The following is a 24,520-nucleotide window of genomic DNA, read 5'->3' as shown; positions in this document are numbered from 1 at the left end:
TGTTCTGTTGCTTTTTATGTGATGTGACAGTTTCACATTCTGCCCCATTACATTTAATTGAATGGACACTATTATGTCGCTATATGCTCGTTGACTGGTCCCATGCCTACAGTATCTCGCTAAGTCAGTCTATCTATCAATCTATCTAACCTGTCTGTTTATACATTGCCTGACTACTTTCTAATACCAGCTGTCACTGGTGTACAGTGATTGGTTTTTCTTTTGTGTTTTTGCATTGGCTCTACCTTGACCGGCTTTTAGTAATTAACCCATTCAATCCGGGAACGCATCTGTGTCATTTTGGATTTCTTTGGCTATTCAAAAATAGCAGATATACAAGCTCATAGTGCTGTGCCGCTTTTTGTCAGGATTTAGTAGACATTTGTAGAATCCCCTGCAGAAGCAAAGATTCAAGTTAAAAATGTTCATATTCATATTCAAATAATTGCACGCTATGAGCTTTTATATCTGCTGTTTTTTTAATAGCCAAATAATTCTTAAAATGACACAGATGCGTTCCCGGTCTTGATGGATTAATCTAGTGTACTAAACCAGCATGCATTAGCATTTAGTACCTAGAATGTTAGCGCTGGGCAGTCTGTGATACTGCATCACTAATGGTCCAGGCTCGGCTCAGTCCCGAGGCTGCCGAGATAGAGATGGCAGCGATGTATAGCAGTCACTGAGGAGGAGAAGAGCGTGTGGATGACTTCCCGAAGCCTACTGCTCTCTCTCTCTCTCTCTCTCTCTCTCTCTTCCTCACATTGATACACTTTTGTCTTATCAGGTCTCTGACAGTATCTGATAAAAGACAGCATTGCCTTTTTTAACACATTGAATGCCAAAAACGGTCCGGACCGTTTTTGAGGATCCAAACGAGAAGTGCCGAAAACGGTCCGGACCGTTTTTGACCCAATTCTATTTTTATACATGTGGGCCACGTGGGGCGCTAAAACGAAACTTTGACATCACCCAAGGAGTTTCTGAGAAGAAGAGGCTGGATCTGGCTCCATGTCAAAAATCCTTCCGGTCGGCGTTTTCAATGTTATCTCCTTGACTAAAAGCTTAATATCTCCATTTCTTTTTAACGTGGTGGAAACGAGACGTTTTCGATCGGCGATCACGCTGCAATGGAGGATCGCGTTAGAAATATTATTGTTCCAGGCGTTAGTCGGGACCCTCCGCCGTCTCGCACGCACGCTTTGTTTACATGCACTTCCGCGTCGGGGCTTCTACAGCACGAAACGTATAACGCAAGTGGATGGAAGAAATGCAGGCACTCAACGTATAATATTTTAATAAACCTCTGGCACCCAATGTGTTAACCAGAGGAAACCATCTTCAGAGGAGGACTTTATAAGAGTGGCGATATGTTATCAAACATGTTATCTGACTACAAGGGGGGTCACATCAACTGTTTTAGTGATGATTTTATTTATTTAAAGTAATGGCGAACTACAATAACTCACAAAAAACATACAGACATAATTTAGTAATGAGAGCTATCTTAGCACACACACGCACACACACACACACACACGCAAACACACAAGAGTCAACGGTGTGTACTGGCAGAGAGAGTAAAGAGAGGCCAGTCAAATGCCACAAGGTAATAGTGAAGGGAAGAAACATGAAGAGTAAGTCATTTGTACGTGTTGTTTAGCCCTCATCACCAGGCTAGTTAGATAAAGAAGTAAGTGTCTGTCTTTTTATACATGGGTCACAGTTCATTTGACTTGAAGGCCATCTTATTTGACAGAAATGGCTAGTGGAAAGGCACCATGTGACTCTTTTCTAAACCAGGCTGTAAAGCATGAAAACCCATCAGAGATGAATGTGTGAAGTGTGGTGTTAAAAAAACCAGGGAAAAGAATGCAATCCCACAACTAGAAAAAGTGCTCCTCGGAGCACAGGTCTCCGCCAGGTCAGGTACGTTATCGTGGCCTCCTGGTGGCGCTATAATAGGCCAATGTGAAAAGGGTGGCCGTTTCTTCTTAGGCCTTTCACGGCAATCGGACACTGCGTTCATGATTTGAGGCATTTTGTTCCAAAAATGTGTTTTGCTAAATTAAACCTGCTGGTGGCGCTATAACAGGCCAATGTGAAAAGGGTGGCATTTCTTCCTGGGCCTAGTGGGAATGTGCGTGTGAAATTTCACGGAAATCGCAAGCTGCGTTCATGATTTGAGGCATTTTGTTCAAAACGGACTAATCCTGCAAACTTTCGAAGCCAACCTTAGCCAATGAGGATGGAATATGGGAAATCGGAAAGATCCGTGTTGATCACATGACTATAGAGATACTGTGTACCGATTTGCATGACGTTTGGATAAAATCTGTAGGAGTAATGGAAAAAAATGGGTTTTGCACAAATCGGCCTCCTGGTGGCACTATGACAGGCCCATGTGATTTGGGGCAGAGGTTCTGAATTGGCATCCAGGGAGTGTGTGTGCACAGTTTGCCAACGACCGGGCCAACGGTGCCGGAGATTAGCTGCTCACACACGGACAGGACGGACAGGGGGTAAAACATACTCTCGCCATGCCTTTCGGCCTGGCGGAGACAATAAGACCAAGGGCAGAAGAGAAAAGATGGAAGCAGAGACCAAACGTACCTGAATTACAGAGCAGTATCATGGTAATGCGGCTTAGCTGCAGGAGATGCATCTCCCCAGTCAGTGCTAGTCAAGTAGATGTAATGTGTCCGTATATACACATAGCGTGGAAGTTCTATAAACTGTGGATGCACAACAAAAATGGTCAAAGTTCAAACCACTTTAAGCTGACCTTATGCATGTGCTACGCAGTCACGCACACTCCCTCCACAGAAAATGTTGGTTTGACTTTGAGGTTACAGTATGTTCAGTTTATTTAAGTTGATCAAGTGCAAGCACAGTTAGCACACTCTCCACACAGGGGGGCACATCGCAGCAGCAAGTGCTGAGGGTGTTTCGTCTGTCAAAATAGATCAGAGCTACAGTAGTCAGAAAGCATTTGGGCTAAAGCCTTGAATGCCCAGTGCTAGCGGGTCAGGTTAAAACATTTTAGCCAGATTTTCAGACATTTGGGTCTGTTCAGGCCAGGTCCTGCTCTTATTTAAAAAAAAAAACATGTACAGCATATACATGTATTTCTCAACTTATTCAGTCACCGCAGGCAGCATTGGATTCAGATTCAATTTTTAACACTTTTTAACAGAAGATGAAAAGAGGCGAAAGGCATCATGTTCTGGAGAAGCATGGCAGAGAAACATGACCACAGGACATCAGGGTATGAAGCTCCCTCCAGTTTGCAGTTTGTTAACATCTTCTCCTCACTTCACCTCACCTCAGACTAAAACATTTGAGCCAGAACTCACTTGGGCTTAATTTGTACCACCTACCAGGCACGGACTGGCACAGAAAATCGGCCCTGGCATTTGTGATCTTCACCGGCCCATAGCGGGGGTCGGCCGCGCGCGGGCGCCGAAACCCTGCACGCGCGCGAAAAAATGTGGTTAATTGGTGGATTTTGTTAGTTTCTTTTCGGTTTCTGGTGACTTTATTTCGGTTTTAGGGTTAGGGTTAGGTTAGGGTTATGTTATTTAATTCTTATTTTTGCCTGATTTTACTTTATTTGTTCTACTTTATATTTTATTTTAGGCCATATAGGTTTACTGTTTAAATAACATTGCAACAGTAATAATAGTGTGTTCTAAATATATATAAAACAAAACGAAAAATATAATTGTGTTAGTTGTATATAGATTATTACTTGTCAAACGTTTTAGCTAGCCTATCCTAATTAGTTACTAGACCAATTTAAAATGGTAGATGTTTTTCTTTTGTAATAATCCATGCTAATTATTATTGAACCATTGTAGATGTTCATATTTCACGAATATACATAGGAACCTATTCTTTACTATTACTCCATTTATAGGTCACGTCGTCAGTAGCTCCATTTTACGGAGATCTAGTCACAGTCCAAGTTTAATATCATAGCGCTCACTTGTCTATCAAATGATCTACACATTGCCTATATGCATACGATTATTTGTTCCACTTAATATACAGCTTCACACTCCACAGAGAAACACGCAAAACCAGCCACCAACAACTGCCTGCTGCGGGCAGTGTTGCCAGGTTCTATGAGAGAAACAAACAACCAGGTCTAGGAAAACAAGCCCAAAAGAAGCGACTATGGGCCACATGAGCCCTTTAAACCTACTGTATACATCGGCTATTTGAAAATAGCAGAGCTACAAGCTCACAACGCGTCACGAATCACGATGCGACTCGTTGTGAGCTATTATATCTGCTATTTTCAAATAAAATCTTGGGGAAAACTTATAATAAGCCGACCTGACAACACTGGCTGCAGGCATCATAACTCACATCAAGCTGCAGCATCATCAAATAAGGCCACACCAAATAGTTAAACTCTTTAGTCTATTACAACCAAATTCACCCTGAGACAAAGAGCAGGGCACAGCGGCCAAAAACACGAGAACTGTAACGCACACACCAACCTTGCACTGCGTAAAGACGCACAGCAGCAGCGCACAGCAGCAGCTGCCCAATTAATTGACCAAAGCACAATAGAATAGAATAGATTAATAAACTGTAGGCTATGTTCTACCTTATTGAATGAGCAGCTGTCGCATCAGTGCGCTTTCGGTCGACGATGCAGTCCTTGTCCAAAGACACAAGAGTCTCTTTTTCAATTGCCATCAGCATAAAGGCCTCGACTCTCGAGGTGTTTCTGTGATGCTGTGCTCCTCAGACGGTTTTTGATTAATTTTAATGTGGAAAAGCTTCGCTCACATGCAACTTGAGTCACATCTTCTGTAGCAGCGGTGCTACTAGTGCTTGCACTGACAGCAGAACTATGGACCGACATTAACACTATTTTCAGCAGACTGCTGCTGGGCAAACATCTTTGTTATTTTTAAACATTTCCCCGCATCAGCCTCCAGACATTTTCGTTTTTTTTAGCTCGTACTTTCTCCGCATCAGCCTTTACTTTTTTGTTTTGTTTTCTCTCCATTCTCTCCTGCCAGTAGAATCCACCTGCTTGCATTCTATTGACGTATTCCCGCCCGGCTTTTTTTTAAGTGGTTTACGTCAAACGTACGGAGCAAACCACTTGAGCGGGGGCCGGGGGGAACAAAGTCTCTACCTCCCCTCCACCAAAGTGTCACTATCACTTCAACCCCCCAATGACAATGTCGTGAATGGACCGGGCCGGCAAATTTCTCTTAAAGGTCCGTTGGGCGGTGGCCCGGCTGGGTGTTTTTTTTTTTTGCTTGGCTTGACCGCGGCCCCAGACTGCCCGGCCCTTCTGGCATCTGCCAGAAGTGCCAGACCGTCCAATCCGGGCCTGCCACCTACAATACTCCTTGCCCTTAAGTAACAAACTGAGCAGCTTGGCTGAACAGTTTGGAAAGAGTGTAAATGTCTTGCTGTGTGTTGATTTTTTTCTTTTTGGCAGGGTCTGAACTTTGGACGGAGAGTGTGTTGAGCTGAAGTGAGAACATTCAAGACTACCTACCTCAGCTCAACTTGTCATTTCAGTTTAGTTTCTCGGAATCAGAAGTGGTGGAGACAGGAGCGAAGTGCAGACTTGTCAGCGTATCCACTACCAATCATTTGCTTTAGTGACGTCTCAGCCACTCTGGTGTGACTGTGTACTGTGTTTATCTGTCAGACTGGCTCTGTTTAATAAAGGAACCATGTGATGAGAGCTTCTCCTACATACAGTAGATAGGCTAGAGCTTAAAGTGGTTGATAACTGTTGGAGATTGGATACAGAGAGGATTGTGGGAATGAGAAATGTCATTCTTGTGTGCTTGTGTGCATAAGGAACATGTCAGCCTTATATTCCTCTCTCTCTGTTATCTGTTTCTTTCAATATATTTGCCTTTGCCTTTATTATAAGTAGGATTGTGAGAATTATGTTTTCGTGTAAGACAGCGCGTGCAGTGTTGGCACCAGAACAAATCAAGTGGGGCGAGTGGGCGAGTGTTCCGCGGCAAGCGTTTTGGGTCGAGCGTTCCGGTTATCTTTCGAACTACCATTATTGTGCTTTCCTGAACCCTTTACTAGATTCTTTAACCAGGAAATCTCTTCTACAGCTTAAGTGACCAAACTAGTGCACTCTCTACTCCACTTGTTAAAATGGTGTTTTGTCAACGTAATGCTTACCTACATGTTCAAAACACATGCCTGTTTTGATCATACCAAATAATGAATTCAATTTCAGGCACAACTAGATTTGTCTCACAGCACACCAGTGTGCTTCTGCAGACCATGGGAACCACTACCCCAGAGATCTCTGATCCTTATCCTGACCATGGTGCTGAGTGCGCGTATGACAGGGAAGTCACCAAGACTGGTTGTGTTAATAGGCTGCGTGACAAAATAGTGCATTGCACTTGATGATTATGTTATTACGTTATTAGTTGAGCCGCAAATCAAGCTATTGTAATGAGGCTGCTCTTGTATATGTGCATAATGTTCTGTATGGCATTGTGTGTGTCTGTCTGTCTGTCTGTCTGTGAGAGAGGCAGGGTATTTGGTACCATGTACACTAAAAGTATTCTTCTGTGTTGGCGTTCAGTCGCTTTGTCGATGTGAACATTAGTAAGTTGCACATAGAATATAGTACAAGTGGGTGCAACATTAGTAATATGGTTGAGTGATTATCTACATTAGCATGTAAGGGAATTCAGGCAAAACTAACAACTAATGCAACTAACCAACTAATGCATGCCATTTGACCATTTAGCAGCACCCCAGTCATTTTTCTGACCCCACCAGTGGATCAAACGATATGCAAAGTACAGTACAGCAATTACCCATGGATAATTGTCCTTTGTTGGATGAAGGGTACCCAACATAGCACAAAACAATTACATGCCATTCATCATCTTTGACACATTAGCTAATTGCCACAATATGGCCATCTTTGTTTAGAAATAAGCTTTTACCCTTTCCACTGTATTAGGACACACATACTTTAATCAAGGATCGTGTGAGTGTTTGTGTGTACAGTACAGTATGTTTGTGTGTGTAATAAATGGCTGATTGATGTACTTTACCAGTGATGTCTCCTGAGTAAAGCTTTGGCACCAGTTCCTTTGCAGTACTTTTAGCATTGGAATCGATATCTCTCATAAGAGTACAGTCACAGGCTAGACAAGACACCAGTGGCCTCACTTACTGGTACTTATTTAGTTATAAATCCTTCCATGGTTTCACTCTCCCTAAAGTGCAAACTGAACTTGGCAAACAAGCCTGCGGCTTGGAATAACTTGAAGAGAGATCTGTAGCTTAAGCAACTGATCTCGCTTAGGCCTTGTAAAAGTTTACTGTCTCATTTGATGGCAGACTCCATCGGACAGTGCAAATGCTTCCCTAGCTAATGGTTTTATTACTGTATGCTTCTATAGGTGCTACTATATTTTGTCTTATGATACTCTTGCACTCTACTTTAATGTTCAGTTTCTTTTTTTATGTAAACGTTTGTATGTAAGTTGTAACGTTTTGTACTGCTGCTACCCTGAAGAGGACCCCCTCGCAAACGAGATCTTCTATCTCAATAGGATTTTCACCTGTATAAAAAAAGAAAGATAGCCAGGCGTGCGTGATGGCATGGCCAACGCATGCTGAGGGAGGAGTCAAACCGTTGCACCGTCGCATGGAGATCAACTATGTTGATCAACTAGGTTGATCTACACATGGCGGCACGTGACGCACGTGGTTTTCCAGAGTGAGCTGATGCCTTGCTCAAGGACTCCTCCAAAGGATGCAATTCTGTTGATGAACACATTGATCATGGAGAGGCGTGAAACCTGAAACTTTCCAGAATTGGAGTAGTTTCTCTGACAATTACACCACATCACATCCAACTCCCAGTGATAGTTGATTGCGGGTGTATGCTTTTCAATATGCAAGATAAACTCAGCAACCCGCCGGGCCTCTTTGAAGCAGTACAAATGTTATCGGATTCAGCCACACAAGTGTAATAATGTGTATAGAGTCTGTAATCTGTAGTCTGCTTTGATGTTTCTAACCAGCGTCTCCCATTTCTTCTCCCCCCTCCCTCTTTCATTACCTCTTTCTCCTCTCTTATCTTTGTTCTTCCTTTCCTTGATCTCCTTTCCTTGATCTCATCCCTTCATCTACCGCTTCTCCTTCTGGTTGATGGCATTGGACCTGGGCCTCCACGGTGTGATGCATACCTCCACAGGTAAGTCTGTTCCCTTTTCCTAAATATGAAGTTAGCCTACAGTACATTAGGGCTGGGTGATATGACAACGATTATTTCAGACTTTTACCTCGATTACGATAAATGAACGATTATTTAAAAAAAACACTATTTTCTCTTTGTATACCACTATTCGAGGTGTTACAATATAGGGTTAAGTGGTTAATCAGACTAATCGTAAAAAATATATAATTTTTTGTGTTGATTCGTTGATATAACAAATGTAAAACAATTATATAAAAAAAAATAGATCAATAGGTTCTAAATTTTGGTTTAGATTTTTGGTTAATTGCCCAGCCCTATCTTCAGTGTTAATCTAACTCAGTCTGGGAGTGTAGAAAGTATTTGGACACTCACACAGTTACACTCACACAGTTACAAATGGAGTAAATTAACACTGAGGATTTTATTGTGTAGTCTAATTGGTGACTGAATGCAAATCTAGAAATATTTTTTCCGTAGGAAGTCTATTAAAGAAGAGACATTTCGGCACCTAGGCTGCTAATATTGGAGTCCCGTTCCCGGCGTGTCACTCCCCATGAGGTTGGATGTCAAAGGGGGGTGGAGCCTGGAGTCTGCTAAACCAGCTAACTCCACCCCCCTTTGCTGGAGTTAGCTGGTTTAGCAGAAAGTTTGAGGATCCAATGGAGTTAGCTGCTTTTGTCAGAAGCACTTTTTAATACTTTTCGTAGGTTCAATATTTTTTTTTTTTTTCAAACCCTTTACGTCCTTTACACAGACGTAAAGGGTGTTCAATAGCCCTGGTTTATGGAAAAAAAATGCAAAAGCGGAAAAATGGAGTTAGCTGGTTCCTGCCGGACAGCAACGATTTACTTCACCTTACGTGATGTTTCACCTTTCAGACTTTGAACAAACCTACAGTCCCATCCCTATTTGTATCTCAGTTAAACTGTACTGTATGATCAGGGGTTGACACTAAGGTCTCAGAGGCACTTGCCCGTCGGGCAAGTACAGGTCATTTTCTACTTGCCTCAGGTCTTGCCCACTTGCCCGAAAAGTAAATCGTCCTTTATAAAATTATAGGTTAAATTTGAATTACCATTTAATAAAACACTTATTTTTTTACTTTCTACTTGCGAATTATGGGGCTGCACGATAAAAAAATGTCATACCTCAATATGTATGCCAAATATCTAAATAGCTATGAATATGACTATGGGTTGAAGGTAGGGTAAGTGATATTTTTTGGTTAAAACAAAAAGGGTTTTGTTATGGGTTAAAGCTCTAATTCTGATAGTACTCGTTGAGTACTCATTGCTATAGAGTGTTTGTTCAGTAACAGGGGTCTCTCTGTCTCTCCAGCTCTTTGATAGACAGAAATAAATTTCCAGTTAGGTGACACCATTTCAGCCAATCAGGAGAGAGTACCCTACCCATTTATCAGCTTAATTTTTATAATGTTCCAGTTCCAATTTTACATGCTCATTTCTTTGTGTCGTCACTTCCAATTTCACTTGTTTAATCTGTATCCTGTCTGAGTTCTCTGTCCTGATTCGATAAAATTGGTATCCTGACTCGAAAAGGCATTTTCTGTTTAATAAAAAGAGCTGGAGAGACAACATGTGCACCTGCCCGTCGGGCAACCAGATAGCAAACTTCACCTGCCCTACCATTTTATTTACCTGCCCCGGGCAGGCGGGCAGGTGTTAGTGTCAATCCCTGACTGTATGTTATCTGATTGGTTACTTTCTCACCAATAGTGAACCCGTTCTAGGTCATCTGACATTGTGTCTACAACACCATAAACACACTTACTGTAATACAAATATGTGCATAAGGCATGCCAAATATGAAGCCAAAGTACAATAATAGATAAAATATATTGTACAAAGAAGTGACCTGGGTGGACATTAAACAAAGCATAAGGTTCATATCCCTACTGGTAAAACACATCTGTCTCATACACTGTATACAGAAAGTCTAACACACATAGTACCACACAAAATAAGAAATGTATACGGTTACAAGGCAGTTCAGATATTGAACTACATACTGTATACCACAATTGGACACAGCTTTTACAAGAAGGGGCACAGAAATGTCCTCAAATTCCTTCAGGAAACAGTGGTAATTAATACGGTTATGATGACCACAAGCATCCAAAGGCATTCATTTTTCATTCCACTCGGCCAGAACCAACAATAGGTTCAGCATCATTTTACTGTAATATGGACTAAATCTTACACTATATTACGATCCAAAATCCAAGACGATATCTAATGTCGTATCACAAAATCAATATCTATATATATATATATGTGTTTCCCAGCTGTACTTTGTCGCATGGGTTTTACTGACTGGGACACAGTCTTGTGTCCTTGGTTTAGTTCTATTGAGAGAGGTTTTTGATGTGATGTTTGTGTGATCCATTGTTTTGTACTTAATTTGTTGTGAACATTTCTCCATGATCACAGCTTGTTGTATTAAGTCCTCGTCAGAGCTGCAGATCTGCTGTATATGATTGAACTGGGAGATGGGGAGACTCCTTTTAAGAGCATTGATATACAGTTCTAGGATTGTCCGTGTAACAGTTTCTGTCTGTATACTCTTACGGTAAAGACTTAAGACTTAATCTATTATTGTAACAAGTGGCAACAGGATAGGTTTGGTGGAAGGAGTAGTGTGGGTCAGGCTGGAATTGTAGTTCCCCGCTGGACGATGGCCAGGGGCTTTTATTCAGAAAACAGAATTTGCGAAAGGGCCCACTCTGTGTGGAGTTTGCATGTTCTCCCTGTGTCTCTCAGGGTAGTTAATACCCTCACAAAAACATGTTGTAATCCTGGTCACTATAACGCCTCCCCCATGACAGCCTGATGGAGGGGAAGGGAACTGGTTGGAATAACGTGTTCCTTCCACGCGCTACGTCCAACCAGGGAAACTCCCCCCTGTCAGGTGACAAGAAGGTCAGTTGGCTCTCATGCATTGAAGGAGGCATGAGCTCGGCCCTGGCCTCCCTAGGCTGGTGAGGGGAGTGTAGTGCCCAGGATCACTTAGAAAATTGGCACCAGGTGAAAAATAAGGGTTACTAAATCGTGGGATAAAAATAAATTATAAAAAAAAGAAAACCGAATTTAAACAATAAACTTCAAACACAAATAATACCGGCCCACATGGTACTGTCTAACTAAACTCGGCGGGGCCGCTATTCGACTTACCGGTCTGTGAACCGGTCTGTCAAACAACGCCGTTGTGAGCTTGATCTGCTATTTTAAAATAGCCATAGCCTAGTCGCTTCTTTTGAGTTTTCATAGACTGGGTTGCTTGTTTCTTATTTCAACACTGGTTAACACCGTCTTGCCAGTTTACATGGAGACGCGAGGCGCAGCGTTTTCAAAGAATTCCACTCTGGAGGAGGTTTCACTTTATTGCTTTTTCAACCCCTGATAACACCGTTGCCGTCTAAACGGACGGCACATCTGATACTTTATTTTGCTGTTTTCTGTAGAGACCGTTGTTGTGTAAACGGAGCCTTAATCTGGCTGTCTCTCCAGACAGCTTTTCTCTCTCCAGTTGCCACACGCAGCTCCACTCAGCTTTTAAGGAGATGGCTTAATGGAAGGCAGCTGAGTTGCTGTGGAGCTGTCCATGGAGCCAACGAGCTGGAATGTAGCAGCCTTAAACCACCAGCCCCCTAAGGCCCACAACCTATCACATCTTTGATAAAATAAAATGTCAAGTAATAAGCAAAATCCTCTGTTTTTCATAGTTGATGGTGAATTTGACAGTTTAGTGTTGAAAATCGTCTTTTTCAGAAGCAGTCCAATAGAAACTAGAATCTCAGAACACAACCACTATTAGGAATAGAGACATCACTGAAGCACATCACAATGTTTCCGCTCTCAAGTATGTGGACATTGAACAAGTAAATTGCCACAGACGCGGTGCAGACATGAACTTCTACTTTTGCTACTACTTAAAAGAGAAACATTTTGGATCTACAGTACATGCTGGACACCTTAGCACCTATGATGGTCTTTCAACTTGATGCTTTGTTTCACGTCCACCCAGGTCACTTCTTTGTATATTTTATGTTATGCATATAGAGTACTTGTGATCATTGTGTTTGCTTATCATTTGTCATGTCTTGTACACAGATTTGTACTACAGTATGTGTGTTTTATGGGGCTGTAGATACTCTGTCAGATGATTTCGAACATGGGTGACAGATCTCCGTTTACAATTAGATATCCGTCAAAAGTGAATTATTTGTCACGTGACTTTATATTATGTTTTACCGCAAGCCTTCTATAAATGCACAAAATCTCTGATTGAGTGAGTGTGTCACTATCGTATGTCAAGAACCGCCCGACCAATCGACTTCACACTCGACCTGCGTATCGCCAAGGACCCCAGGGAGTGGTGTGCCGAGTGGGAAGTCTTGAGTACCCTGATGTACCTTGCCTACAGTATAATGGGTTCACTATTGGTTAGAAGGTACTGTACTCATTGGGATACAAATATATGGCCTGGAATGTTTATGTCTGAAGATGAGATACACCGATCGAACATAAGGTGAAATAAACGAGCGCGTCACTGTAGAAAGTTTCTAGGCGTGCAAACTTTATTTTTCTTTTGAAATTATCTGTTTTAGTTCTGCAACCGTGCTTGGTTGGATTGGATGTGCGTATGCCGTCTCGTTTGTATTTGATATAGGAAGTCTAGAGCAACACAAAGAATATGCTAGCGATGTATTGCAAACCCCAGAGCTTCATTAATATTTTCCCACACCAAAAGAAAAACAAAGCTTTGCTTCCTGCAGCAGGCTTCCTTAGGTCTGACTTCTCTCTTTCACCTTCATTTATCTTGGATGGATGCCAAACATGCCATACCAAACAGAACGATACATACCGTGTGTGTGTGTGTGTGTGTGTGTGTGTGTGTGTGTGTGTGTGTGTGTGTGTGTGTGTGTGTGTGTGTGTGTGTGTGTGTGTGTGTGTGTGTGTGTGTGTGTGTGTGTGTGTGTGTGTGTGTGTGTGTGTGTGTGTGTGTGCGCGCGCGCTATACTTGTGAAGGCCAAATGTCCCCACAGACCATTTTCCTGGTCGTCACAAGAAAAAAAAATTGTTTTATGGTTAAAAAAATATATTTTGGGGAGATTACAATTAGGGCAAGTTTCAGGTTAGGTTTAGGGATTAGAGATAGAGTTTTGCCTGATGTTCACATAGTTGAGCGCTGGTGTCGTGCACCGGAAAATAGCTGATGTAGTGGGCTTGTAGATCTCCATTTCTTTTGGCTTCAGGCTTATGATTAAAACTGGCACATTTTGTAAAAAATACATATCACTTTCTTAAAATGTTGATGTCTTCACAAATATAGTTACACAAACCTGTGTGTGTGTGTGTGTGTGTGTGTGTGTGTGTGAGGCTTAGAGTTTGTGTCTGGATTTATTTTTGTTTGCATGTGTGTCCATAGTTATGTGTAGTCAATGTTAGTTTCATGTTCTATCCGGTTGACTGCTCTTGTGTTTGTGCACACATCTGACTGTACAATCTCCTGACTTTTTTGTCATTTGTTTTTCAAAGTAATAGCGAAAAGAAAGGTTTATCAGACTAATCAATTTAGTTGATATATATAACAAAGGAAATATTTTAAACAATATTATTTTAAAAGATGTGCTTCTTGATTATTCAGTTATTTGAAAAGGTAATAAACAATATTGATACCTGCAGCCCTAACATTGGGCTGCATGGGTGCTTAAAGGAGTAGTTCACCCAAACAATTATTAAACTTATTTTCTATCAATTACACACCCCATAAAGCATTGAATTCATGGAGTTTTTTTTTGTTTTTGTCGCATTCCTAAGCCAATAATTTGATGAGCGGCAGACTCTTCGGTAGGAGACTCAAAGAGTCAGATACATTAGAAACGGATACATTAGCATCTTTCCGCCCCCAATCAAATTATTAGCTTAGGAATGCGACAAAAACAAAAAGATCTCCATGAATTAAATAATTCATGGGGTGTGTAATTGATAGAAAACAAGTCATTTTTGAGGTGAAACTACTCCTTTAACTCAATTTTGGGTAGCAGATCCAAAACACTGATATCACTTATTTGCTGCACCTACTGTATATTCTGCAAATACCAGCGGTTTGTCCTCTGAAGGTTTTTGCACTATGGTATCGTTGGACCATTCATTTCATTACACCATCTCCAGAAATCGTGTCAGGTGCGTTTTCAACAGTGCCGCTATAGCCTATCAAGGAAAATTCGACAATAATTTTGGCTTTTGATAAATGATGTAGGCCTATTTATTGGCTTATCGCCTGGCTTGTACCATTTTTATGTAATAATAGACAGAGTAATTTGATCTTTGGTTTCTGTGGAGGACTAGGCTATCACCTAGCATCAGCATCATAAAAGGCCTTGATGACATCAGGTGTAAGCCCTTTAAAGTGCTGAAGACGCCACATGTACAGGACTCCTCGTATCGGTACGGGCAGGGGCACTACATTATGGAATTCCAACCATTCGTTTGTGGTACTACAGTGTGCATAGCAACCTTTGGTCATTTTAAAAGTACAAGGAAATCACAAGTTGTTTTGCCTGTTTTGTAGTTGCAACTACCAATGCAACAATATTCACAGACTGTTCAAGATCTTTCAAAAATGTAAAACAAATTAGCAGATCTACAAGGTCGCAGCGCGGCATGAAGTGATGCGCTGTGAGCTTGTAGATCTTCTATTTTTGAATAGCCAACGCTAAAATATACATTCTTTGCCGGTTTTAATGGGTTAATTAAGATGGGAGAGACAGAAAACCAAGGGCAGAGAAAGGAGGGAATGTTTTTCTTCAAGACACTAAACTGCAGATATCCCACTTCTTTAAAAGGCAGATATTGATAAGTTGCCATGTCTGAATCAGGGATATCTTGGGACATGGTATTATTTTGGGGAATCCCCACCCCGTATTGCACAGTGAAAGGTGGACATATAATGCCCATGAGGCACATTATGTATAGTATATCAAAGATGAGCCCATGGCCTGACTACCAGTGTGCAGTTTTGGTAATTTATTTCCGCTCCATAGGCTAAACTAATGCTTATCCCCTAACGGTAAACAACATCCATCGGGTGAAAGGCTATCTGTATTGAAACTCTGTCGAGCTGTATGCAAGGGAAAGAAATGTTACTGGAACTATTTGAGAGGCCTTGGGGAAGGATAAAAGATTGGATAGTTAAGTTTCCTTCACACAAAAAACACACAGTAGGTGTAGCCAGTGAAGAGTTTAAATAGTCACAAAAAGTTATTATTTTTTTCTCTCTCTCAAATAAAAAGCAATAGTAATACAAATAATGACTGTGAAATCCAACTTTCACCATTATAAAATTAGAGGATAAGGATAATTCCTTTTAACAGGTCGTTCATGAAAGTCCTTGCGGTCTTGTTTCCAATGAGAACCTGTGAGCAATTAGGGGTTAAGAGTCTTGCTCAGGGACGAATTTCATTTCATCGACACATATGCTGATCTGGCCTGGAATCGAACCTGGGGCAACCAGGGCCTCTGGCTCCCTAGGCGGGCTCACTAACCACTCAGCTATGGCCGCCCCAAGAGGACAAGTGTGGACCTGGAACTGGAATCAAGCTATGTGTTTCACACAGTGGCACTGTCAATACCAGTACATCTTAATCATAAATGAAAAGCCTAAACTCTGCATGACTTGTGCTTCAAAGCATTGCTGTCAACACAAAGTCGGTGCATCTGATGGGAATATGTCCTGCTGAGCATGGTCTGACATGGGCTCATTACGAAGTAATGATTGAGATCTATTAAAGCCTATGAGGCATGTTTTTTTTTTCCTCCCAAGCTCAGCCGTAAAGTCAGCATCTCCTTCACTCTGTTTTGCTTTCTCCTTCATTCTTTACTTTGGTTCGTTTGTTTTCTTACCCTTTAGGGAGTATTCAAATGAGCTTTCTGGCAATTCACGTCGCTGTAGGAAACCCCAAGTCTTATTTTGCACAAATCTGCTAGAACTGAAGACGAGCATTCAGCAAGAGTTGTAGGCTTGTGGCTGAGATAAAACACTCATTGAAGAGAGAAGTGTTATAGTCTAAAGCCAGACTGTGTGGGCGGGTCATGAATACACAGACAAACTGTTGGGGTTGGGGGGAAATTGCTTGAAAAAGGAAAACACATTTTTCTTCTTGGGCTACTTTGGAGAATTATGTGAGGTATAATTTAGGAGTGCTTACTTGATATTTGATGAGCTTTAGATGTTTGCGTAAAAACTTTGAGTTGTTGTCTGTATTTAGGGTCATCCGGTGTACATCGACCATCAATGGTGCTTCGCTAATGGAAGCCTGTGACACCCCCTGTGACTGAGTATAACATGACAGTGTTTAAACATTACAGTACCAGTACATCAGACTAACCTATTCTCAAAGCCTTTTTATTCTCATTGTCAATAAGATGTTGGGTTGACTCTACTGACTTTAAGAAACCCACTCAGCAACTCTGAAACGGAACGGTTTCATCAATTAGAAAGGGCTGAAGTGGGCTGACACTGCTATAGTTCAAAAAGTCCACGCAGCAGATCAAACACCATATTAACATGGTGGTCATTTAAAAGGTGGTAAAAGCTACCAGGCTGCATTGGTTCACTCAGCATTAATAGCACATTTTAGATCATAAAGACAGTTTCAGAAGCAATTGAAAGACCAGAATGCCATTTAGAGGCTATTATCTAGTTCATTAATACAGTCTTCATGACAAACAACCTCCTTGCCTTGTGTGATGAGAGATGGATTTTTCTTTTCAATTTATATGTTTTCTAGGGTAATTCTCCATTTCCTGAGTTCACTAACAGATTGTTGTCTTGTGTAAATAGCTCATTTCAAGAATTACCAACTGACATTTATTTCAACCTTCTCAGCAACTTTTAGTGACCCTTCTAAATTACTGGTATGCTTAACCCTGACCCAGTCATTGACAAAAGTCAAGTCTCAATTGTAAAAAGTAAGTACTAAATGAGAGTGCTTTTTCTACAATAAAGAATTCTATTAGAGGAGGTACTTGTTTGCTTTAATCTGTAAAGCATATCCTATTTAACAGTTGCGTTTTTGCTAGTTTAATGTTGAACCTAAGGGTACCTCTCAAAATTGATTCGTCAGAGCCTCACAGCTAGGCTAAAGTAGTGTAACCCATTAAAACCGGGAAAGCATCTGTGTCATTTTAGATTTTAGCGTTGGCTATTCAAAAATAGCAGATCTACAAGCTCACAGAGCGTCCCTTCGTGCCGTACTGCGAGCTTGTACATCTGCCATTTTAGATTTTTTTTTAGAAATCTTGAAAGTGTAGAGAACTACTGATTTATAAGGTATTTGTAGAATCGGCCTCAGGACTTAATTAATAGGTTGAAGCAAAATGACACTTTGGCAGTGGTTGGCGTTACCCTGCCCTGATGTAACAAGCGTCCTCGTGTCCTGACAGCTGCACCCCACGACTGACACAGCCCTGGGTAGGCATCGCGGCCGGGCCGGGATCTGCTCTCCAACAAGCGCACTTTTCTAGTTATTCATATTTCTGTCTCCGTCCCCTTTGCGTCCTTTGAATGAGCAGAGCGTTGGAAAATATTTGACACCAGCATGCTGGAAATAAATAATAAAATGTAAAAAAAACTAAAAGCTCTTCAAACAGAAAATGAGGAAGAGACAGGAAGAAGAGAGGCAAAGAAACAGCTTCTATGTTTTGCCATTTTCGCTATTTGTCTGCGATGTTTCCAGGACGCCAGGATGCCGTCTGTGCATCCAGACAGATCCAGGTCAGCTTCTGAGGCAAGGGGAGAGAAGCTGAGCTTGTCACAATAGCTGAAATTAGTCTTCCTGTCTCAGAGAACCAGAGACGGTGAGATCACCAGTTAGCATTCCTGTTTGTTCATTTAGCTGCAGAGCACTCAGTTCCCCAAAGTCAATCAGTTGTTAGGCTGTCAAGTCAGTCATTCAAAGCCTATTAACACATCCACTGCCAAGGGCTAATCTCATAATGTACTCACCAGTGCCAAGGTGTTTTTGTTGTTTTTTTGTTTTTTTCATGTCGCCATAGATCTTGTTAAAATCCTTAAGATTGAGCGCTACACGGTCTGTTTACATCCGCGAGATCTCCCTGTATCTCCCAGTGAAAACCACGTGTCAAACGGGGCATCCATGTTTGAGTTAGAGCGGATTACGTTAAACAGTGAAATGCGAGGAGAAAAAACTACAGGAAGAGAATTGAGTTTCAGTTTCGTCTGTAGAATGGGAGCGGGCGTGAGCGTCAAAACCGGATCCCAAATAATTCTATTTCCTGTCATCAAACCGGAAACGGAAGTGGATCAAAAAAATTCCGAAAGTGCACCCGGACCGCGCATGCGCGAAAAGACCGCAGCCCGTAGGGCTACGGTCTCGGCGCTTAACAGTTGGATTTAACGGCCCGTAGGACTACGGTCTTGGCAGTTAATGTGTTAATAGCTCACCTTGCACTTAGCGAGTGACTAGCCAGAATGCAGAAATTAAAGGATCATTGCCTCAGGTGGTTCCCAGAATCCCATAACCTAATGTACTCTAAAAGTGGAGTAAGAGTTGAACATTCATGCTTTTAAAGATTTGACAAGATATCCACAGTGCCCCAAAGCCTGTCGAGTGTAGCTCGTCATGGTTTCTGACAGTAGCAGTTTATAACAACCCACCCATGCTTGTCTTTGAGGGTCATTACCATTTTAATTCTTTTGACAGATTAAGAGGTATTCAAGTAAATTATTCATCCAAGAAGCCATCAGAATAGTAAGCAGGGCCCTTTAAATTAGCTTTTTGTCTGTGAAGGTCTTTACACTCGTGTGTGATGAATAAATGATCTGAAGACGATTCATATACAGTAGATGATGCCTCATTCACTACCGCCTTTTATTTGTGGTGAAAAAATCAACCTCGTTCTGAATTAAAATGTCGCTTTATCGACAACGTATTCTATGTGAATGTACTCATGACACAAACAGTAGTTTGCCCGGAAAATATTTTTCCGGGCAAATTAATTGCACAAAAACAATGCACGCGGTTTGTAAGGATCTTAACAGTGGTGGAAGAGGACGGCATTTTGCATAGAAAAAAACAAATGCCTTTTGTGTAAATCTTGGTGCTAAATATGAATACTATCAATACTGGAATTATTTTTTCTTGACTTTCCTGACTGAAATGGATATTTGGAAGGACTATGACCTGTTGATTTTCTGGCACTGGCTCAGAGACTAGTTTGCACCAAATAGCGTGGAGAGTGAGAGGTAACATTCTGTACCTCCAGCACTTCTCTCCCTTGTTCTAATATTCTAGTAGTGGAATTTTGCAGCAGTTTTCACACTTATAGTTTTGTTTCATTTCTTCCCACACGCCACCCTCAGGTGCACAGCAGATTATGCTATCTGACATATTGATTTAGCTTTCCCCCGAGCCTTTGCCCTGACAGCAGAAACTCTGGTGGAGCCCACCTATAGTCTAGCCAAGGCCTGGGAAGAGAAGCGTGTCCCACCATGATAGGCCACACGATGACAGGCTTGCTGCAAACCAATGACAGGTCAGCGCATCGCTGCACAGGCAGGCTTACTGGAGGAGAAATCCAAAGTGCCCTTGTCCGGGGATTCATCAATATCTCTCTGCCTGAGATGGCAACCGCACCACTTGGAACCCCCCATCCCCCTATAGGGAGTACCTATCTTCCGCATCCCTTCCATTGCCATCATTCTCCATTAAAAAAATACCAAAATATACACAGTCACAGTGGAGAGCAGGGACAGGAGGATAAAGAAAGAGCAACCATAAAAAGTGGAGTGGAGAATGTAGAATCTCAGTTTATTGCGCTGTCTCCATTCTTGCAGTAGTTGCACAGTGTCCTGTGCGTGTCTGGCTAGATCTTCACACAGCAAACAGTTCATTCCACATTAGGGAAAGACTTAAAGGGTCTACACCATGAAAATCACTTTTTTCTTGTTTTTTTGTATTTTTTGGGGTCCCCAGTGTCTCTTGTACCCCAAAAAATGTTTTTTTTTTAAATTCAGTCATTCCTTCTCATTTCATGGATTTCCAGAAATGTTTATGAGGTCACAAACATTATTGATGGCAAACCCAATGTTAAATGAAAAGTGCCCGAATCGCTCCGAAACTTTTTCTACCCCCCCTAAGTGGGGGTCTACGAACAAATACTTCGGGCTCTGATTTTGGCTCCGCCCCCCGGAAGTGGGTGAAACAGGCACCTCAAACACTTGGTGGAATTGTTCAAAAATGTTCAAAGTGTTTTTTTTTCGATTTTGTATTTTTCTTAGATGCTTCTTTTTATGCAGAATTTTTTTCTTTTTTTCTTTTTTTTTAAATATTTTTTTTAAATATTTTTTTTTATTAACAGACACAATTGACTTGGGATGAGTATATCTGAGTGATGATTTAGGCTCAAACCTTTTGAAAAAGGTTTGAGGGACATACACCATATGATATTAACACATTAACCGCCAAGACCGTAGTCCTACGGGCCGTTAAATCCAACTGTTAAGCGCCGAGACCGTAGCCCTACGGGCTGCGGTCTTTTCGCGCATGCGCGGTCCGGGTGCACTTTCGGAATTTTTTTGATCCACTTCCGTTTCCGGTTTGATGACAGGAAATAGAATTATTTGGGATCCGGTTTTGACGATCACGCCCGCTCCCATTCTACAGACGAAACTGAAACTCAATTCTCTTCCTGTAGTTTTTTCTCCTCGCATTTCACTGTTTAACGTAATCCGCAAACATGGATGCCCCGTTTGACACGTGGTTTTCACTGGGAGATACAGGGAGATCTCGCGGATGTAAACAGACCGTGTAGCGCTCAATCTTAAGGATTTTAACAAGATCTATGGCGACATGAAAAAAACAACAAAAACAACAAAAACACCTTGGCACTGGTGAGTACATTATGAGATTAGCCCTTGGCGGTGGATGTTAAAAAAAATGGTGTAGCTCCTTTAAGTAAATGGAATACCCTGCATTTGTGAGCTTTGAATGGCAACAGAGTGGGTGAAAATTATTCTCATTGGTTAATGGTGTGTTGCTTATCACCACTGAAGAAGCCACAGCTACATGTTCCAATTTAGGGTGTGGGGACAGGATGAGGGGTGGGGTTAAGACCAGAGCAAAGAGACAAACTGCATTTACATGGCATGTTGGTAATTACCATCTTGAGCCATGTAATTTTGTCCTGGTCATCAATTCAATCTTGATGTTGAACAAGTCTTTAACCCAATAGCAAGAAGGCCATCAAAACACTTAAGATGTCCAGTCTGCCCTGGAGCCCGTCCACCCGCTGTTCTCATTGCAAAAAAGGTTTTGACAAATTTTTCTTTTGGAAACAAGTTGTTAATCACAGATAATCACACCACAGAAACAGCCCCCTCATGTTTAATGTAAAACGTGTCCCTCTTACTCTATAATTACTGAGGCACTCCAACAGAACAAATGGTCGGAGAGGAAAAAATGATCTTTGAAATGTTGATGCACATTATTTGGTGCAGATGTAGCATCACAACTCTCCTCCAAGTAATAAGACAACTTTATGCAGTACTAGCTTCTAGAATCATTCTTGCATGCAGTGACACTAAATGTAATATAAATTGGCACAATGATCATTTCAATTTAATGACTTTGAATGAACGATTTGAATTACAATGTTTCAATAGAGCTCATATTGGTAGAACACATAAATAGATATGAAGCAGGGGTGGACACTAAGGTCTCAGAGGCACTTGCCCGTCGGGCAAGTACAGGTCATGTTCTACTTGCCCACAGGTCTTGTCCACTCTCCCGAAAAGTAAATCATCCATTATAAAATGCTAAGCAAAATTTGTTCCGTTCAATTTAACAGTAATTTTTTACTTTCTACTTACGAATTCTGGGGCTGCACGGAGAAAAAAAAGCCATACCTCAATATTTATGCCAAATATCTACTAAATAGCTATGAATATGACTATGGGTTCACAGTTCACACTTTTTATTTTATATTGTTAAGTGTAGCAACAGTGAAAACAGCACATTATAGGCCAACGGTGCTCTTATATTACATTCCACAGACCTGAAGACACTTACTTTCTCATTACTTGACAAACTGCTCTTATTTTGAAGTCCACCGACTGGAAGTCAAGGGTTTACGTTCGTCTGACTTGACACGTGCTAAGCTAAGCTTTGACCGTTCAATAAACAAACGGAGGTACTGGGCTGGCACTACTGTTTTGAACTGATACTGACAAAAGGAAGGCTTTACAAGCTGCTTGCTGCATTCTTGTATTTCCACACGTCGGTTAGGGACAAGTAGGGAACCGCAGCACATGTGACATATCACGGGTGGGATGCATGCAGCCGTTGTGAGCTTGTAGATTAGGTGTTTTCGCCGGAGCTCACGTCGCAGGTTCAGTGTGTGTGTGTGTGTGTGTGTGTTATGTATTCTCCTTTATGTGGACATAAATAAATAAATGGACTTTGGACAGAGGGAGAGGGGAGACGGAGCGCTCTGGCCACGTTCAAATGTCTAAAGACAGATATCTCGTTGGATCCCCACTAAAAATGCGCACCTGTCTGTTCGGGCAACCCGATAGCAAACTTCACCTGCCCGACCGGGCAAGCGTTCGTGTCAACCCCTGTGAAGGTCTGAGGGCTCAACCTGCATATTAAATGCGTTTTTCTAGAGGTTCGGGCCGCTACGTGGCCCTCACATCTAGAGTTCGGGCCGCTACATGGCCCTCACACCGTTAACTGATTCACTGCCAATCACGTAGATCTACACGAACCTATTTAAAGCCGCCACGTGCCAATCGCTTAGATCTACGTGAACTAAAAACTAATATTTTTTTTTTCCAATTTGACCCAACGACCAAGGAGATATGATTTTTCGAAGATCTAGACTCCTATCCACTTCCTTGTTAACTTAAAACTTAAAAATTCTGTATCTCGGCTCCTGAGTACTTTTTTGTTTTCAATGAAAAACTCTGGCACTGGCTAAAAAAATATGAAAATACCTCTGGCAGTTAATGGGTTGTTAAAGGCCTAAGAAGAAATGGCACCCTTTTCACATTAGCCTATTATATCGCCGCCAGGAGGCCACAATAACCTACCTGACCTGGCGGAGACCTGTGCTCTGAGGAGCACTTTTTCTAGTTGGTTGCCCGAATGGGCAACCAGACTATAGTACTCTACCGACTTTCTAGATAAACTTTTTTCTTATTCGCTACTCCTCCCAAAGTTTATTTTTCCCAATTTCGTGCCATATGTCAAAATGACCGGCTTCATCGGGAATAGACTGCTAGTACTTTGCTAAGAGATTGGTTGCATAGTTTTATTGATATTGATTTATTAGTGCATTAAATTTCCCCATCCACTTTAATGGAAAAGTGAAAAAACTCAAATTCAAGTATTTTTTTCTCAGAAACCGTAAGAGCTAGAGTTACCAGATTTGGAGGGGAGGTTCATAGTTTATTGCCAAATTATTGAAACAAATATTACACCATTCGGCCTCATGGTGGCGCTATAACAGCCCACTTTACCTTTTGGCCTATAACTCTTGAACCTTAGGTCGTAAAATCAAAATCTTTTTTCCCCTGGATTCCTTAGGTCATTACGCAACTCCCCATATAGGCCACGCCCATTTGCGTCTGGATAGATTTTTTTATATTGATTTATTAGTGCATTAAATTTCCCCATCCACTTTAATGGGAATTGCAAAAACTCCCATTCAAGTATTTTTTTCTCGGAAACCATAAGGGCTACAGTTACATGACTTGGAGGGGAGGTTAATAGTTTATTGCAAAATTATAGAAAAAAAAATCACACCAGTTGGCCACATGGTGGCGCTATAACAGCCCACTTTACCTTTTGGCCTATAACTCTTGAACCGTTGGTCGTAAAATAAAAATTTCGTTTCCCATGTAGGCCACGCCCATTTCCGTCTGGATAGATTTTCCGCCATTTTGAATTTTCTTCAAAACACACGTTTAGCTCCTCCTCCCACATATTTTGTCAAAATTTCACAAAAATCGGTACACATGATCTCTGGACCCATGCGATAAACATCTCCAAGCTGAATTTTGATAGTCCTTACGGTTCGTCCTTAAATGGCTTCCAAAGTTAGCGGGAGGGGCCCGTTTTACAAAAAAGGCCAAAAATCACAAACGAAACCTCCAGTCAATCCCAAATTTGAATCGCATGTCAAAGGTGGTTTACTCAACGGATCCCCAAAAGCATTTCCACTTTGATCCATAGGGGGGCGC

General features: G+C 41.6%; 1 protein-coding gene across 3 annotated transcripts in view; it reads left to right on the top strand.

The window, feature by feature from the left end:
• The window catches only part of slc36a4 (solute carrier family 36 member 4), a 211,642-nt gene that overhangs the window by 122,133 nt on the left and 64,989 nt on the right, over positions 1 to 24,520 (top strand). The window lies entirely within an intron of this gene.

Source organism: Gymnoscopelus braueri (genome assembly GCF_963280865.1).
Source record: "Gymnoscopelus braueri genome assembly, chromosome: 5".
NCBI classification, from domain to species: Eukaryota; Metazoa; Chordata; class Actinopteri; order Myctophiformes; family Myctophidae; genus Gymnoscopelus; species Gymnoscopelus braueri.
This window is presented reverse-complemented; position numbering and strand designations above follow the sequence as displayed.